Genomic DNA, 6,324 nt, shown 5'->3' on the forward strand with positions numbered 1-6,324 from the left:
CTGTACACACAACATATAATCAGAGACAAAAGAAATGGCAATGGTGAAGAAAGCCTCAAAATAATAAATTATGCACAAATACAAACCTTGGATATGCTCAAACTGTGCCTTGGCTTCCTGTTCAAGCTGATTTTGGTTGCCATATTAACACTGTGTTGGCCCTCTTGGGTTTCCACGGTGAAATAATTGGCTCCATAAAGCTGCCCTTTGTGGCTTATATTTCTTAATGGTAACTTGGCTGGTTTTTCCAGTTCCTCCCCATAATATTATTTTCTTCTGGTTCCATTAACACAAACACCTTTCATGCAATTTTTATTTTCTTCTTTTGTGCATTTATTCATATCTAAAGACACAAAAATAAGAAGGAAATGGCTGATTTCAAGAAAAGCTGATCTGGATGGGAGACCACCAGGAAATCTTAGCATCACGCTTGGCTACGAAGCTGGAAAAAAAGTCCTGTGAGTAGAAGGCAAAGGCAACCTTTTTCTATTATGCATCTATATTGAAAAAGCTGAATAGAGTAGATCTGGTTAATACCTGGATGGGAAATCACGAGGAAATCCAGGTTATAACCTCTGCAAAACTGAAGAAATATTATTGCCAAGAAAATGACACAGGCATACAGTATTCATATTGCCACTTGGAACTCAGTTCATTATAGCTACAGAGATTCTTTGCTCAGTTGTTGCTGGCTGGGGAATTCTAGGATTCCAAAAGCAATACCAAACTTCCCAGGTAACAAAAGAAGTGAGAAACTTTGAGATACCTCCAAGGTGTGCAACGTTTGATGACTTTCTCTCCAGTGCCCTCCAAAGTTGGGCTCGTCCCTGATTATAAAGCAAAATAAACACCAGGATGTAACAAAAAGCAGCATGCCATTGATTATCTAATCCCATTCATACACTCCCACAAAGCAAAATCAGATTTTTTTCTCTCTCTCTCTCTCTCTCTTTCTAGAAATGGAGAACTCACAGTGGCAGTGTGCTGAATTCTGGCAAATTTGGGTTTGGGTTTCACAAACGCGTTTGTATCAGCAGCAAAGTGATTCCATTTCAGAGTACTGAACGATTATGTAACTACCAGGAAGGAATAGAAGGAGGAAGTTAATAAAGGGTAACCAAGTTTTGCAAAAAAACACTCAAGACTGCAGCACGGCATGAGCCCCTACCTTTATCTCCATTGGTTACAACCGAAAAAAGGATAGAAGCCCAAAGAAGAATATGGGAAGGAGTGAGGATGGGAGGATGAGGTTTCCTGCACTTATGGTTCTTAAATCTTACGTTTTTCTTGTTTGGATTTGACTTACGATAAAGCAGCAGACTCCCTATCAGGGAATTATTCAGAATCCTAAAGACTAATAATTTAAGGATACACACTTGGCATAGCAATGCAGCAAGTACCTCAAACTGACCACTGCTGTATTGTGAGATTTACTGATGACATGTATAGTCTATTTGATTTTACAAATAAAAAATATATTTTTGTATCCAGAGGAAAGCAACTACCCCCCCCCCAAACCCACTAATAAATACATTCTCAAATTAGCAGAGATGAATGTGATGGTCATCTAAGATAGGAACAGGCAGGGATGAGCAATCAGAGTGAGAAATCTAAACCCTGTTTATTAGCCAGAGTAAATACCATGGGCTGTTTCCCTTCCTTTGATTTGTGTTTGGTATCTTTAATAGTGTACAATTAGGCCCAATCATGAAATTAACGGTGAAGATCTGGAGTCAAGCAAAGTTCTGTGGGCAGAGGATTTGTTGATAAGGATTTGCTTTATTGGGGTATAATATAAATTGATCTCCATATGAACTGATGTCTTTAAGGGCTCCCACATTGTCAAAATCACTTCTCCCTTGAATTATGATGGTTCAATCATGTCCAGGGGCAGTAACTTATCTGCAGTGAGATAGCTATATCTCAGAATTTAAATATATTGTTACTAGAAATAGCTACAGATTTGGATAGATGGGCCCGACTAAAATTGAAATTGGAGGTAAAAAGAATGCTTTTGGTAAAAAGAATGCTTTTGCCATGAGTGATATACTGTACATCGTAGAAGACGTTCCTTTATAGTTTCCTAAACAGTATTTTCCAAACTTATTTTGAAATACTGTAATTCACAAGTGGTTTCAGAGGATTTCTTGGGAAAACTTCCTTTTTCCCATTTAGGAATTCTCCATTACCACAGCAGGCTTATGTTTTCAGCTATTCCACAAAACATCTTCTTACCTGAACACTGAACTTTACCTGTTGGAAACTTGCCTTCAAAAGCTACAGTACCTTGGGATGGCATCCTTACAAGTTGGAAAGCGATAGGGTGTCTGTTAAAAAAGTAGTTCAGCCACATTTTGACTTTTTGACCCCTCCCATGGACACTCAAATATGGAGGCGTGGAATAAGGAACACTTGATACATGACCATCAGTGAAGACCATTTGGCATCTCTATGTCATCTGTTTCTTTATTTAAAATTATACTTGATTTAGATATTATTCTACACTTCCTGGATACCTGTGGGCCATTTTCAAAAGAAGTTGATAAATAGTGATAAATAGGCGTGTACAAAACTCACAGGTTTAAGAAAGAAGCAGGTTTGTTTCAATCTAGATCATCTCTGGACCACTTCAAATCACCTTAGAATATGAAAGATTTACTTCCAGAAAACCACCAAACCAAACCACATTATTATTATTATTATTCAGTCTATAAGACCACCTAACCAAAAATGCCCCAGTCTTAGGAACTCACCTCTTTGTATATTTCAACAAACATCTTATTATTGTGGCTCCTGTTTATAGGATTCTTTAGAAATTGGACTAATACTACTGTTTACTTGACTGTAAGGGGGAAAAAACAGAATTTAAAGTGGCTTAAATGATAATAGTTTTAGTGCTTAATGTATACAGGTAGTCCTCACTTAATGACCATTCATTTAGTGATGGTTCAGATTTACGACAGTGCTGAAAAAACCAACTGACAACCAGTGCTCACATATGACTGTCTCAGCGTCCCCATGGTCACATGATCACAATTTGGGCACTTGGCAACCTGTTGGCATTTATGACCATTGCAGCATCCCATGGTCACATGATTGCCATTTTCAACCTTCCCAGCTGACTTCTGACAAGCAAAATCAATGGGGAACTGCGTGATTTGCTTAACAATCATGTGGTTTGCTTAATGACTGCTGCAAAAAAGGTCATAAAATTGGATTGGATTTGCTTAATGACTGCTTTGCTTAGCAACCGAAATTCCAGTCTCAATTGTGGTTGTTAAGCGAGGACTACCTGTAGTGTGAAGAGCCTCGTGTGGTGCAGAGTGGTAAGTGGCAGTATTGCAACTGAAACTCTCCCCGCGACCCGAGTTCGATCCCAGAGGAAGCTGGATTCTCAGGTAGCCGACTCAGGTCAACTCAGCCTTCCATCCTTCCAAGGTTGGTAAAATGAGTATCCAGCTTGCTGGGGAAGGTGACGACCAGGGAAGGCAATGGCAATCCACCCCTCTCTATAATCTGCCAAGAAAATATCACAAAAGCGGCGTCCCTCCAAAGGGTCAGACATGACTTGGTGCTTGCACAGGGGACATTTCATCTTTCACACACCTGTAGTGTATAACAGGAATATAAAGGTGGATCTTGTTATTTGCAGTTTCACTTATCTGTGGTTGATAAATATGAACCCAAATTCATTATCTGCAGTAAATGGTTTCACATATCTGTAGGTTTCGGGGCACAGTTCTGATCTGTCCACCATATGAGGCCAGGCTCCATTCCCACAATATTCCAGAGATCGCAGCAACCTGTAGCATTCAGACTGTGTACGCTCACCTTCTTCCTACGTGTGACTTCCTCACAGTAAAAATGAAAAATGCACAGTGGTGAGCCCTGCTGGGGGAAGTGGCAGATGTCCACATTAAGTGTTGCCTTGGAGGAGAAGGTGAAGTTCTCTATATTTGCAGATGGGGAATGCCTTTGTGGACCTTGACGCAGCACAGCACAGCATCAAGCTCAACATCTGGAGCTGCTTTGCAACCCTGTAAGGACATCTACCAGGCTTTGCAAACCAAAATCAGACAAAGCTCCATCATCAGCTACTTTGCAAACTTAGCCATACCCATCACAGCTGTGGAGAATTGACACCAATGTTTTCCATGGCTTTGAAAAGGAGGAAGAAGTTGAATGACCCACTGCTTCCTTATTCTGATTCTGTAGTCTTCATTCCTTATAAGCTAATCTTATTTCTGCTTTTTCCTTATAACAAGGGTGATTTTGGAGTCATTTTTCAGGGTCTGAACCTCCCCCTCCCCATTTCCATAGACTTAAGATCTCATTACCTGCAGTTCTGTTGTCAATGGTTGTATGCTGTGTTATTACCCCACAACAAGGAGGTCCACCTGCATTTGTAATAGCCTTATTTAACACATAAGTGACTTTCTTTTGTGCATCCGCTAAGAAATAAATTCAAACAAATTATGTGGTCTTCACTGTATGTAAAGATCTGGAGGTTTTTTGTCCCTTTGTTGGGACATGTAAAAGACCAGCTAGCTTAAACATTGCATGGAAAGAAGAGGGAGAATGCCAACAAAGAGTTGGATACTTGGGGGGGAGATCAGGAAAGTGGATTATTATTGTCTAGGTTCATCTCTTGCAAGAGAGAAAATATTCTGCCCAGCGTGTTTTTTTTCCCCTTCCCAAACATGGAATGACTGTAGAAAACAGGACTGTGCTCAGGGTCTTTTGCAGATATAACATGGTGGATCCACATCCCCTTCAGAAGTTTGCCAACTGCAAAAACAAGTAACCTATCTACTGAATCAATGTTGCATCAGTGGGGCTTGAAATATAAATGTCAAGGTAAAATAGGATGTTTCCATTCACCGATTTTAAAATAGTCATCACAGTAAACATTTTGGACACTTTCACATGAGGTTCATATGCCGGTTGGATGGCAGCTCCTGATTATCATGGTGTCCCGGGGCTTGGTGAGTGGCTCTGAAGTTTTTCCCAGCTCTGCTGCAGGGTAGTTGGACCCACTGCAATTTTTCCCTATTGGAGAGAATGTTTTCCTCACTTTCCTCCCCCTGGATGGTGAACTTTAGGAAAAATGCTAACTTGACAGCTTTGGGCCTCCTGCTCAGGAGTCAGAGGAAAGAAGCCCGCATGAAATTGATGACAGTGTTGTCAATTTCGTCCTTCAGTTTCCACAAACCAGGTTGCAAAATCTCAACCTACTGGGGTTGTTTCTTGTGTGTCCCGGAGTGGGTTCTCCTTGTGGTCCACTGGGATTGCTTTCAAACTGCTTCAGTGGATTGGGGAGTGGAATGGATGGAATGCAGGGGCATCCAAGAGCATGTCAAAAAAGTCAAGATGGCACCCACATGCTCAAACCCTGCTTTTTTTTTTTAAATCAGTGATGCAAATAAAAAAATGTAGGGTTTTGATCATGTAAACACCATCTTGACTTTTTTGACACCTTCCCCACCTGCAGCCACCTCTGGTGGAATAGTAACGCTCTCTATTGAAAAAGCCACAATGATCTTCTAAACACACCTTTCTTTCTGGGAAAAGGTGATTGTAAGTCTTTTTTTTGCATATCACATGACCAGACCTTATTGCAAAATGTTGAAAAACTAGTTTAAGATGGACCCAGTGCCAAACTCTGTAAATTTCCTTATTCTCTCGGCTTTGTGTACTAGCTACAAGGACATGGCAGAAGAACAAGGAAGTTTGCTTTCCTTGGGAGGTGAATCTAAAAAAAAAAAAAGCAATCTGACTCCACTGAAATAAGAACTTCTTTAGAAACACTCCCATTTCTTTTTTGCAATCTTAGCTGCAAAAGAAAGAGCAGGAGGCTTAAAACAGACCAAGAGATGTAAGTTCAGGAGCCTGTGAACAACATTCTAAATGTTCCAGGCTATAGCTTTTATTGGTCTTTTAACCGTAGAGAAAATATACTGACATTCTCACATCCACATTTAATGTAAAAAACATGAACCAGGATCTGTTCAACAGTGAAAATTGTTTTGTGAAATCCAGTCCCACGGGACTTATTTTTTTCCTCAAACAGTACAATACGGTGTGTAAGCCCCACCATGGTTTGCAAGTCATGCTTCATGTCTTAATGTTATGATGGTTTATTTAACAAGCCACTATTAAAATAAATATGGCTTAGCACAAGGGTAGGGCAACCTATGGTGATCAGGTGCCATATTTATCAGGATGGCAAAAGGCTGCGGTGAGCAGGACCATGATGCACAGTAGGTAGGAAGAGCTGAGACTGTCCATTTTTCTGGGTTTTATGTGGGCTAGGGTGGGTGGCTG

Source organism: Candoia aspera, chromosome 8 (genome assembly GCF_035149785.1).
Source record: "Candoia aspera isolate rCanAsp1 chromosome 8, rCanAsp1.hap2, whole genome shotgun sequence".
NCBI lineage: Eukaryota > Metazoa > Chordata > Lepidosauria > Squamata > Boidae > Candoia > Candoia aspera.